The sequence below is a fragment of the Rattus norvegicus genome, chromosome 18 (genome assembly GCF_036323735.1).
Source record: "Rattus norvegicus strain BN/NHsdMcwi chromosome 18, GRCr8, whole genome shotgun sequence".
NCBI classification, from domain to species: Eukaryota; Metazoa; Chordata; class Mammalia; order Rodentia; family Muridae; genus Rattus; species Rattus norvegicus.
In genome coordinates, this window is record NC_086036.1 from 71734785 (window position 1) to 71747367 (window position 12583).

At 47.9% G+C, this 12583-nt stretch overlaps 1 protein-coding gene and 1 long non-coding RNA gene across 12 annotated transcripts in view; one reads left to right on the top strand and one right to left on the bottom strand.

Moving 5' to 3' along the window:
• The window catches only part of Zbtb7c (zinc finger and BTB domain containing 7C), a 329246-nt gene that overhangs the window by 18199 nt on the left and 298464 nt on the right, over positions 1-12583 (top strand). The window lies entirely within an intron of this gene.
• LOC102556385 (uncharacterized) overlaps positions 1048-12583 on the bottom strand; it is a 37962-nt gene continuing 26426 nt past the window's right edge. For 4 of the 6 annotated variants that reach the window (XR_005496453.2, XR_001842136.3, XR_005496451.2 and 1 more), the window contains one exon: positions 1048-2026. This is a non-coding gene — a long non-coding RNA (uncharacterized LOC102556385). Of the gene's footprint in view, positions 2027-5763; positions 11792-12583 lie in introns of those variants that run through there. The other 2 variants (XR_005496452.2, XR_005496450.2) reach the window with 1 other exon arrangement.

A 12583-nucleotide genomic window follows, 5' to 3' on the forward strand; every position in this document is an offset into this window, starting at 1 on the left:
AAATCTTATTGCAGAACTACATCCCCAGGTTCACAGATTGCTTCCCCCACTTTTAAGTTTTCCCTTTCTTCCCCCCTCTTCCCTCCACCTTCTTTCCTTCCTTTCTTTTTAATTTTTTTAAAGAATTATATACTTATTTTGTATGTATGAGTGTTTTGCCTGTATGTGTAGTCATGTGCTGCATGTGTGCCTGGTGCCCAGGGAGTCTATAAAAATCATCTGATCCCGGGGACTGGAACTAGACAGCTGTGAGCCAACACATGGGTGCCTGGAATTGAACCTGGGTCTTCTGCAAGAAGAGCCAGTGGCCTTAACCACTGAGCTACCTTCTAGCCCCTCCCCTGCCTTTCTTTCCTCCTCCCTTCCTTGCCCTCCCTTTGCTTGTCTTTCCTTCATGTTTTTTTGTTTTGTTTTGTTTTGTTTTGTTTTTGAGACAGGGTTTTACTATGTAGCTTAGTCTGTCTTGAGCTTACAATCACCTTGCCTCAGACGCCCAACAGTTGGGGTTTTAGGCATGTCTATTCATACCTAGCAAACTTGAACAGTTTTAGAAGCTTTATTGACGTATAATTCCCATGTAATAGGACTCATTGTGTTTTAGGTATACAATTCACTGACCACCGTTGCACGGATGGGAGCTGAATTCTTGAATAGTGAATAGCACAGGGCATAGACCTAAGGCTGCAGAAAGGGAAACGAGAAAGGAGCCCTTCTGTTTCCAGCCCTTGGATGGGTGCTTCCTCTTTCTCCTGCCTGCAGGGGGAGCCACACCATCAGGATGTATGTGTGTCAGGGGACATTCGGATTGTGCCCTTTGGGTCCCACCTGACGGGTGGAGCACTTCTGTGCTTGGACAGCAATGGTTCTTCCTTGGGTCGGTATCAGTTCACAGATGTCAAGTTATCATCGCTTCCAAAGCGTATTCGTCAGCACATTTGGCCCAAACCAGTTTTTTGTTCTCTCTGCCTACAGAAGCCATTGTTGGGCTCACCTCAGCCGATTTTCCATTATCTGTATATCAGTTATTGTCCTAGAGCTGACGGGGGGGGGGGAGGGGGGAGGCAGGCCAGGAACCCTCACACCTTAGACCTGGGTCTCAGGACGATACTTTTCTGCATGATTTGATGTGAACACAGGAAGAGCATAGAAGATGGAGTGACTGTCTTTAAAGGCCTGCTTGTCCCCTTTCTGGGTGGATGGTAGGCCAGTTGCCCAGCCTAGCTCCAGAGCCATCTTTCCATACTGCAAGCATTCTTGGTGAAGACTTGGTGCTAGAGAGGAGTGGAGCCCCAGAGGAGACCCCAGAACATAGGCCTTTGTTCCAAAAGAAGCCATTTGTTACACCTGATAACTCCAAGTAAGGAGTCAAGCCGCTAGAGAAAAAACAACAACAACATGTCTTCTGTTTAGAAACCACGATTTAAGATCCTGCTTGTATTCTGTTGGGGCGTGCACATGTGTTGGTTCGAAAGTTCTGAAAATAACAATAAAACAACTATATTTGGAGATTGATTTCTTTTAAAGGGGGCGTTTCGTTTTTAAGCATTCAAAACTTAAGGGAAAAAAAAAAGGAAAAAGCGAAGACCCAGATTGTCTGTAGCTACAAGTACTTATTATCCAAACCATGTGTTGTGGGAAGGGAAGCTCTCTGGCTTTGAGAGGGGGACAGTGGTCCCTCTGATTCCAGGGACCGTCGTGGGGAATTCATCTGCTGGGGTGCTTGTTTACAAGGCTGTTCCCTTCAGCCTGTGCCAGCTGCTGTGGAGCAGAAAGCCAACTTGTCCCTGGAGCTGAGAGCAGCCCGGGGAGAGAGTCGAGCCGTGGCATCTGGGCAGTGTGAGCTATGCCACTGACCAGATGCGAGGGCCCAGCACTGGAAGGAGATGCTGTCAGTCCTGGAGTCCTGTTGATCCTGCAGGCAGGGGAGCCATGCTTCTACAACTGAATGGGAAGCCCTGGGTCCAGGCTCAGAGCTGTTGTTGTTGAACAAGCCTCCAGGGAGGGGTAGGTGTTCCGAGGTGAACAACTGTGGAAAGAAGGAAAGGTGCTTAAAGTAGTGGCTGGGGAGTGCTGCCTTGCTGTTGGTTTTGTGAACGAGGGGATTTGTTAAGTCACATCCTGTTAATTTAGTAGAGTTTCGTTATTCTGTAGAAAGTATACTTGACTGATTTGTCTTTCAAACGTGTAAGGGATCACAGTCAGAAAAAAGCAGAAAGGAGTTTCTGACAGGGAAGCGAACAGGCTTTGTAGCCTGTCCCGGTCCTGTCCGGCATGGGGAGCAGAGCATGCCCCTTCAGACGCCTGCTCCTGGGTCCTCTTGCTGGGAAAAGCAGGGTAGAAGTTATCCCAGGGCAGAGGCACCTGGGGCTGTCACACAGCGGAAGCCATCCCAATCCTGTTGTTCGTTGTTGTTGTTGTTGTTGGTGGTGGTGGTGGTGGTGGTGGTGGTGGTGGTGGTGGTGTGTGTGTGTGTGTGTGTGTGTGTGTGTGTGTGTGTTTCTTTGCTTCTCTGGAACGAACCCCCCTCGAGGGAAGTGTTGAGGTTCCAGTGTTCCCGTCAATATTTTACGATGAGGAGATAGAAAACTTGGAGGTAGTGGTGGGGTTTGAGGGGGTCTCATAGCTTTCTTTTGCAGGGAAGCCCTTGTCCTTCCTCACTTGTGCTGGCCTCATAACACAGGAAGAGGAATACGAGAGCTCTTAGCAATAGCAAGATCCAGAAGAAAGTTCCTTGTCAAGTGCAAAGGACCCAGGGCAGGGACGGAATAGTCGAGGGGCTCCCAGCTCTTACTGAGTTGCTTCTCCCCTGAGTCTCACGGTGCCTAGGTTTCCCCCAGTGACTAGACAGAGACATGTGGACAACAGGACAGACAGGATTGGCTGGGGCTGGAACCGATGCTGGCAGTGGTGGAAGGCAGTATCTTATTCTGCCGAGCAAGGGGCCACAGGGAAGCTGACCTGGCTGGAGTTGGTTTGCTGTCACCTGAAGATACCGGAAGGGAAACGAGGCGATTATGTCTTTCAACAGCCTCAGCAGTCGTCATGATCGTCTGCTAAGAATAGGCTTAGAACCAGCTGGCCATGAGAGCAGTGGATTCTCTTTCAACTTCATTTACACTCTGAACACATTGGATTGTTGTATTGTCTCTGTTATATATGTTAAAGGATTGATTAGGGGCCAGGCTTGGTGGCACACAGCACAAACTTTTAGTCCTAGCCTTGGGTAGCAGAGGCAGGGTATCTCTGTGAGTTCGATGGCAGCCTGGTCTACAGGGTGAGATGCTGGAGAGAGGGAGAGGGAGAGGGAGAGAGGGAGAAAGAGAGAGAGAGGGAGAGAGAGAGAGGGAGAGAGGGAGAGAGAGAAGAAAGCTATCGAGGAAGAAGGAGAGGGAGAGGGAAATGGAGAGGGAGGGGAAGAGGGAGAGGGAAATGGAGAGGGAGGGGAAGAGGGAGAGGGACTATAGGAGAGGGAAGGGAGGGGAGAGGGAGAGTAAGAGGGAGGGGGAGGGGGAGAGTAAGAGGGAGGGGGAGGGGGAGAGGGACTAAAGGAGAGGGTGGGGGAGAGGGAGAGTAAGAGGAAGGGGGAGGGGGAGAGGGACTAGAGGAGGGGCAGGGTGAGGGGGAGAGTGTTTGTACAGCAGAGCATGCATGAGGTCTCAGCTCCACCCCCAGTATCCCTGAAAGAAGTAGTCTTTTCTTTTTCTTGACTAAGTGTGCTGGATAGTTTTATACAATTTGATACAAGATAACGTTATTGAGAGGAGGGAACCTCTATTGAGAAAATGCATCTATAAGGGCTTTTTCTTAATTAGTGATTGATTGGGGAGGGCCCTCCATAAGATCCAGCTGTAGGGCATTGTCTTAGTGATTGATGACGGAGAGCCAGAACCACTGTGTGTGGGGCCAACTTGGGTTGGTGGTCCTGGGTTCGATAAGAAAGTGGGCTGAGCAAGTCATAGGGAACAAGCCAGCAAGCAGCAGCCCTCCATGGCCTCTGCCCCAGCTCCTGACTCTATGTTCCTGCCCGGTGGGAGTTCCTGTCCTGACTCCCTTAGGTGATGAACAGTGATGCGGAAGTGTAAGCTGAATAAACCCTGTCCTCCCTAAGTTGCCTTGGTCATGGTGTTTCGTCACAGCGATTGTAACCCTGACTAAGCCGCTAAGGAACGAACGTCAGTGGAGATGTGCAGAGTTCTTTGAAAAGATGGCCAAAATCATTGACTGAGAAAGCAATGCTATGATTCTATTTTTATAACAACCGGTCTGTGTGCAAAAGTGTGATGACTTTGAAGTTATTGAAATTAAAAATTTCTTGTTTTAGCTTATCTGTATGGATTTTCTTTTTGCTAGTGTAAGCATGCCACTTTTCTACTTGGACAACTCTAATTGCTGATGATGTGTGTCTGTATGTGTATGTGTGTATGTGTCTGTCTGTGTAGTGTATGTGTGTATATGTCTCTCTGTGTAGTGTTTGTGTGTATGTGTCTGTCTGTATAATGTATGTGTGTATGTGTCTGTCTGTGTAGTGTTTGTGTGTATATGTCTGTGTAGTGTTTGTGTGTATGTGTCTGTGTCTGTCTGTGTAGTGTATGTGTGTATGTGTCTGTCTGTGTGCAGCTTCCTATGAGTGCAAGTGTGTGGAGGCCAGATGTTTTTTGATATTGCTTTCTACTTACAAAAATCTTATTTTTATTTATGTATACACATGTGTGCCTGCTTGTCCCTATGTACCGTATGTATCCGCAGGTGCCCAAGGATCTTAGAAAAGAGTGTTAGATCATCTGGAACTGGAGTTACAGGTGATTGTGAGCCACCTTATATGGGCGCAGGGGGCCAAACCAAGTAACTCTGCCAGAACAGTAAATACTTTAACCACTGAGCTATCCTTCCAGCCCCTTCATTTTATCTTTTGAGACAGAACTTCTCATGGAACCTAGCACTCACTGACTACACTGGCTGGTCTATGCATTCTTGGGGGGCTGCTCATCTCTTCACACATACACCCCCACATTAAGGTTATAGGTCCATAAGACCAAGCATGACTGACTTTTTCCATGGGTGCTAGGGGTCTGAACTCCTCATTCTTCTTAAAATAATGTTCATTTATTCTTATCTTATGTATTTGAAAGTTTACCTGCATATATGCAAAACTGGACATATAGACAGTTGTGAGCCACCGTGCAGATGCTGGAAGCAGAACTTAGGTCCTCTGCAAGAGCAACTAATGCTCTTAACCGCAGAGCCACATCTCCGGGCCCCAATCCCCACTCTTGGCATGACCATCCCTGCCGCCACTTACTGCCTCTATTAAAACATAGAGGAAGCACAGAGACAGCCCAGGGTGCTTCCTCATCAAGGGTCCTTGGACCAGTGCTGCCTGGCACGTGGGTAGTTGAAGTCTTTCTAGTGTCAGGGATGACATCATAAACATGACATATGTTGATATGCTTCTCACGAGAAACCTTCTGTCAGCTCAGTGACTATATCCCAAAGTGGAGAAGGGATTCTAGAGAAACTCGAGAGAGGCAGCAGATTCATTAATTTGTTCCAAAATTGTATATCGAGTACCCTACCACCAGCCCCTCTGCCAGGCTCTACAAACGCCCCAGAGCGTTAGCAAGCATGGTTAAATGCTTGTCTTCCGAGCCATTTCATATTCAAGATTGGCCCAATTCTGTGTTTGTTTGGGAAAGGCCTCACTGAAAGAGGTGGGCACAGCAGTGGGCCTCTTCAGTTAACAGACAGGCTGAGGTGGGGGCTGAGAGAGACCCGCATAGAGGCTGAAGCACAGTCCATCCTTGGAAGCACTTGAGTGAAGTCCCGCTCCTCGTGACTGCTAACAGACGTTTTCCTGCACCAGGCTCCGAGCTAAGCGCTTCCACTTATTTTAGAGGCTATGCCCTTTAAAAGTGAGAAAGCCAAGAGTCACGGACGCACAGGGCTTGGCTCTAGGCCATGCATTAGACAGGAGTAGAATCTATGACTGAACCCTCATCTTATCTCCTTTATCTCGGAGGCCCACCTGTTTCTCAATAATGCCATCCCCAGGGTGTCACAGACTCCTGGAGGGTTTATAAGGCCCACGGATGGGCAGACACTCACACACAGAGTATATGAACACACACACACACACACACACACACACACACACACACACACACACAGCGGCCACAGCGCTAGCTCGCCACTCCCAGCTGAAGCTATGAAGACATTCGTTAGACTGCAGGGCAGTCATTTGGAAAGTGTGACGATTTAGCCAGGCTTGGGCAGAAGTTATCACTAAATCTGAAATAAAGACTCGTGTGCGCATGTGTGTGCAGTTAATCCTTTAAACAAGACGAGGGAAAGCACACAATTTGAACTCGTTAGAGAACAGTTTGGAGGTTCTCTGTTCGTGTCTAAAAAAACCCTTCTACCACCACTTGTTCTAAATCGGTTACGCACTAGCCACTTCCACGTACGGCGCACGGAGCTGCGCAGACCTCCTTCTGTGTCCTATTTCTACGGTACTAGTATTTGCCAGTTTACATGAAATTCGGTCTTTTTAAAATTAGTTTAATAAGCCAGTCTTTCTCATGGACTGCCCAGTATGAAAAGCAAAAGGTACACATAAGCCTTTAAAACAAGCAAACTAACTAGTATACTAACAAACAGAAAGCCAGTTTAAACAGCCAGTTACTGGACGGCAGTTCGTTCTGGTTTGGTTTTTTTTTTTTTTTTTTTTTTTTTTATGCCCTGTACACTTTGTGGTGTTCCAGGAAAGCCCACATGAAAATGCCAAATACAATTCCAATCATAAGGGCAGCCCCTCACCAGCAGGGCACGTGGTGGGAGGCAGAGTGGCCCTGGGATTAGGTAGTGAGCTGTTTGGTACTGCCGATGTCTGGAAGAGAGACAGTGCAGAGATGGGGGTGGGAGCCCAGGAGCTGGGGGTCGGAGCTCCAATGGCTTTGTAGGTGAGGTATCTTAAAGGGCAGCTGGGATTTCAACAGCAAGGAGAAAGCAGCAGGCTTACAAAACAAGCTAGCATAGCCGATCGGACCACCATGTGAGGTGGAGGCCAAGATTTTGGCCCAATGGCAATGTTTGCTGCATTCAGCTTGTGCCACTAAGGGTGACAGTAACATCTCTTGCTTGCATGGATTCAGGCGCACAGGGGTCCCAGACCTGATTTCTTTTTCCATTGCTCATCTCTCTGGCTTGTCTTTGTACTGGTTTCTCTGGCTTGAGGAAGGAGAGACAAAAGCATGGAGGTCAGATGCCTTGCGTTTAGGACTCGACGGAGTTCAGGAAGAGTCCTGGGGAAGGCAGCTGGCTCTCAAAGTGAGCTAGGGATAAGCTGTGGCTTTCAGGTGACTGTTCTCTGGTGTTCTCAGTTTCCGCTGCTGGTGAGCAATGAAGAAAGCCTCACTTACACGGAGAGTATGTTAAGGTGAAGACAGACTTGCTGGGTGAATGAAGGACACACCTCCTGACCTCTCCACCCCCAACCCCCACCCGGGGCTTCCTGGGATGCTCTTCCTCACAGTTTACCTTTCCATGGCTAAACCTGTAGTGCATTCTGGCCCAGCATCCACTCTGTCCACTCCCCGCTAGGCCTTGGCTCCCCCATGGTTCTGCTGCCTCTGACTTTTGCAACCCCAGCAACGCCGCTGTTCTGCAGCATGCTCGTGACATTCTCTTTTTAAAAAGATTTATTGTATGTATGTGAACACACGGTAGCTGTCTTCAGACACACCAGAAGAGGGCATCGGATCCCATTACAGATGGCTGTGAGCCACCATGTGGTTGCTGGGAATTGAACTCAGGATCTCTGGAAGAGCAGCCAGTGCTCTTAACCGCTGAGCCATCTCTCCAGCCGGCTCATGATATCCTTTAGTTTACAATGTTTCATTCCACTCCTCTGAAAACCCAACTTGCCCTTTACAGGTCAGCGTGCCTGCTTCCTGCTCTGAGAAGTCTTCCGGGATGGATCTCACCTCTGTACTCTTACATCAGGCTGAGGAGAGAGAGAGAGAGAGAGAGAGAGAGAGAGAGAGAGAGAGAGAGAGAGAGAGAGAGAGAGAGAGAGAAGAGCACACAATGGCTGCATGCTCTGTGCTGGGAGGCCTTTGGAAGACCTGGCAAAGAAAGGTTTTGAGGCTGCAGAGAAATGTGGAGATTGAAGGGGAAAGGGGATGGGAGCTCTGTTGGCTGGTGAGAGAATAACATTCACAGAGTCATAAAGAGGCCTGGAATTTCCTTTCAGTTACTTCTGGTTGTCGGCCTTGCAGAGTGACGTGGAGCCCCTCGGTTTACCTGGGTTGCCACTTACATCCCCGAGGCACATCTGTGTCCAGGCTGTCTTCATTCCTCCTGCTTCCAAGGTTATTTGTATATATTTCTTTCTCTTCTATGACTGGAATTTTCCAGAACAGCCATGATTTATGGCTTGAAAACATGGTTCCTGTGGGTGGACCTGAGCTCTGTAGCCTAGTCTGTTCCCGTTACCACACAGGTATCAGGGCTTCTTTGTGTCTACCACGATAGGGTGGGTGGGTATTTGCTAACAGATGGATAGAGCAGGCTTCTACCAAGTGCACCCGGGTGTGGGACTGGTGCGTTTCTCCCTCTGTGGCCTCAGCACGGGCGTCCCCTGCACCGCCCATCTCTTCCTTCATGTGTCACATCCTGTGCAGAAGACTCCATGTTGGTAGAGAGGACAGGTTTTTCTCAGGCTCCAACAGGAGCAGCGATGGTCCCTGAGGGGATGGAGAAGGTTCCTTGTCAGGTTGGACCTGCAGAACGTTTACAGGAGAGAGGAACCCATCATTGTGGACATTCCTTCTTCCTGATTGCATCCTTGGTGGACGAGAGGGTGGGAGAGGAAAGCTAGACGGGCAAACATATGCCAAGCAGACAGTTTTCTGTGACTAAACCACGAGGGGTCAAAAAAGACTATAGCAGAAAGGATGGACGGAGAACATCTCCTGCAGGACTCGGGGCTGCTGAGAAGAAGGTTCTAAGGGAGCTTTGTAGAGACATGTGGGCCATGTGTTTATCCTGCTGGCTGCCTGGCAGGAGGCGAGGAGCAAGCCAGCCACACGATGCCTGCTGGAAACCACAAATCAGAACTCTGCAAACATCCGGGGTTTCCTGTGAGTTTCTGCACCGTTGGCTTGAGGAGGCTGAAGGGACCACTGTGCATCTCACTCACTCTCTGGGCACCCAGTGCCGTTGCTCCCCTCCTTGGTCTGTGCACTTCTGGCGGATCGGCCCCTGTGGGGGCTGTTACACCCACGTCACTAGCGTGCTTGTGTGGACTTACAGGAATGGAGGTGACTTTTCATGGTGTCGTACCCCCTCCTGGCCACACCCAACGACGGGATCTGTAGTTGCTGGATTTGTAAAATCAACAGGCTAGGACAGTGGGTGGTTGGTTCTAATCCCATGGTCCCAACCAACCTCTTCAGAGGTCACAAACACTGTCTTGGGTGTCACATGCCACAGGGCTCTGCCGGTGTGCTAGGGCCTGCACTGCCTCCTCCCACATGGGAAGTATGGACTCTATGGTGGAAGAGACCCACCATCCGGAAAGGAGTAAACATGAAGTGTCTAGAAATATACTATCAGCCTTCTTGGACTCACTTCAGCTCCATAATCTCGTTCAGCCAAGGGCCTGGGTGTCATCAGGCTGTGAGGTGGGGTGGTATATAGTCCTAGTATATAGTATATATAGTCACCGAAACGGTCCCTGCTTCTTTCTCCTCCTCATGACTTCCGTTTTCATCCTACTGGCTCTACCTCCATTTCCGCTGCTCTGCTCTAGGTCCCTGTAATGTAAAATGTGCTCACGTGAAGAGAACTTCTCACAGAGCGCCCCTAGCTGTGACCCTAACGTTGCTCACTCTTTGGGGTATCTCTCACATACCCCATCTCTCTTTGTCGAAGCCATGAGTAAAGCTTTAGCCTCTCCCAGGCTCCCGAGGTCCACTCCGCCTGCTACCTGCCCTCCCATGATGTGCTAAACTCTTGCGTACCCTCCTCCCCTTATCTTTTTACTGGTTCTTAAAACAAGTAAACCACCACCACCACCACCACCACCAACAACAACAACAACAACATACACTCCAAATTAGAGTTTTCTATAATTAAATATACTTAATTGAAACACTTAAATGCTTAATTAAATATGGATCTAATTATAGACAACCGAAACATCTGAAGTGAAATATCCTGCTAGCCTTAAGTCCCATCTGTTTAAAAAAAAAAAAAAGACCATAACTTAATTTTCTACTGAAGTTTTTGTTGGGAGGGACTAGGAACTGGCCAGTCTCTGGAAACTAAGATGATGTCACCTTTAGATTCCAGTTTCTCAATGCCAGTTCCCACATGGCCTGGTTAGGGCAAGAAGGAAACAGTGGATTGGACCACAGCTCCAGTTAGGCAGGTCGCAGTGTGTCCCTGTCCTCCAGTGTTACCTCCAACAAAGTGCAAGGTACACCTGGAGAATTTATGGGAAATGAAGATTCTCACTTGGTCCACTGTTTCCTTGTGTGGGTAAGTTTTAAGTCTCCAAACCTTGCCGTTCGAAGGGCAAGATTCCAGATACAGAGTCTCCTGCCCTGCCCTGCATGGGGGCAGATCTATGGGTTCCTTGTAGGCTAGGCCCCCACAAAGCACTGGCGGCCATGCTCTGAGGTCGATAGCCTGACTTTTGGATTCTACTGTTGTAATTTCTGCATTGTTCATCCTTACTCTTTTTCTGGGGCTTGGATGGTGATAAACAGGCCCTTTAAAAGGGAAGAATATTTAGGCTTCTCTTATGTAGGAACAAGTGTCAGTACAGAAGACATGTGACAGGAGGGGGTTCTGAAGTGTCCTAACAGTGGCTGCCGCTGGCCTCACTCGCATTGTTTTAAGTGATTTGGACACCCTCTTACTATGAGAAGCAGTGAAAAGCGCACTGCATATGACTGACAGGTAATGAGAGTAGCTCGACCTCCTGGCTGTAACTTTCCACCTTTTAGTAATTTTTAACAAATGTTTTACAAACTTATAAAAATATACTGTTTTTCTTCTCATTTGCCTCTTAAGAAGCAACTATTTTTAATTTTTTTCTCGCTCATATGGCCAGCTCTAATTGGACTCAAGGAGTTACTAATAACAGTTTTATACAAAGGACATGAAGTTGGGAGGGGTGTGGGGTGAGGGGCACTGGGGAGGGTTGGAGAGGGGTAGAGATGGGTGAATACACTCAATGCACTCAAAATGCACTCAACTGATGGACGTACTGGCCAACACCTTCAATCCCAGTACTTGGGAGGTGGGGTGCAGGGGTCAGGGGGCTGAGGCAGAGGCAGGCAAATCTCCTTGAGTTCAAGGCCAGCCTGGTCGACATAGTAAGTTCTAGGCCAGCCAGGGTTACATAGTGAGACCCTGTCTCAAAATGGAGCAAATGAACAAACAAAATACATTGTATACATGTGTGCCGCTTTCAAAGAAAATACAAATGTTATTGAAAAGTTCCTGCTCCTGAATTTTATACTGGCCTCTGTTTCAAAGATTCTTGAGTTCAGTTTTCGGCACCAACAATTGGTTTCCCACAAGTGGAAAGGTAAAAACCGACTTCGTTCCTTGCGCATCCCCTTTCTTCCGCTCTATAATACAGACACACACTTTTCAACTGCAGCTGGGCTTCCTGCGCCCCTGCGAGTGCACAACACATTTGCTTCCATTGTCGTGCGGCTTGCGTCCTTACGGGAAGAGCAATAAGCTGACACACAATGCGTTGCTGTGTGATTAGCACCATCTGTGGAGTGAGCAGGAGCGATCCTGTTACATCTGAGCAGAGGCTTAAGAGACAGTAGGTCTAGTTGACCGTTCTCTTCAGCCAACAAACAAACAAACAAACAAACAAACAAAAAACCAACCAACCAACCAACCAACCCCAAAATGTCCCAAGGAGAGACTGATGCTTCTGCCTAGATCTTACAATGAGTAAGTCATGCAGTATGGCCACAGCTCACATAAGAGCTGTGTCTTAGGATTACATGCGTCAGAAAGAACATTTTGCCTTGTAACCTATTGAGATGGTTTTGTTACTGCAATGCAACCTAGCAAAAACGGATATATTATCACCTCTCTCTCCTCACCACCTCTTTCTCCTCGAAAAGTATTTATGTTACAGACATCAAGTGTTTACTTGTTGTAACTATGGGCATGTTCTTTTCAAGAGAGTTAGCCTAATATATCTGTGAGGTTGATACTTTTTGGAGAAGTCATTGTCTCTAGAGCTGATTATGAAACATTGTATCTCTTTATGATCCCACGGTCATCCCTCAAAGGGTTATGTGAATCCCTCCTGTGTTGGATCTTCTGTTTTTTGAACCCTATGAATTCCTTTCTTTCAGTCATCCCCAGACATATCTGGTAGACATGTCTAATCTGTGTCTCATGGGCTGCCTAATGTCATTTCATGATACCAGAAGGTTGGCTAATTCTCAACCCAGTATCTTCCTAAGAAAGAGTGCATGAGACAGATTATTTGAAACTTCTAATGTCTATAAATTTCTTAATCCTACCATCATGTTTGACATTGTAA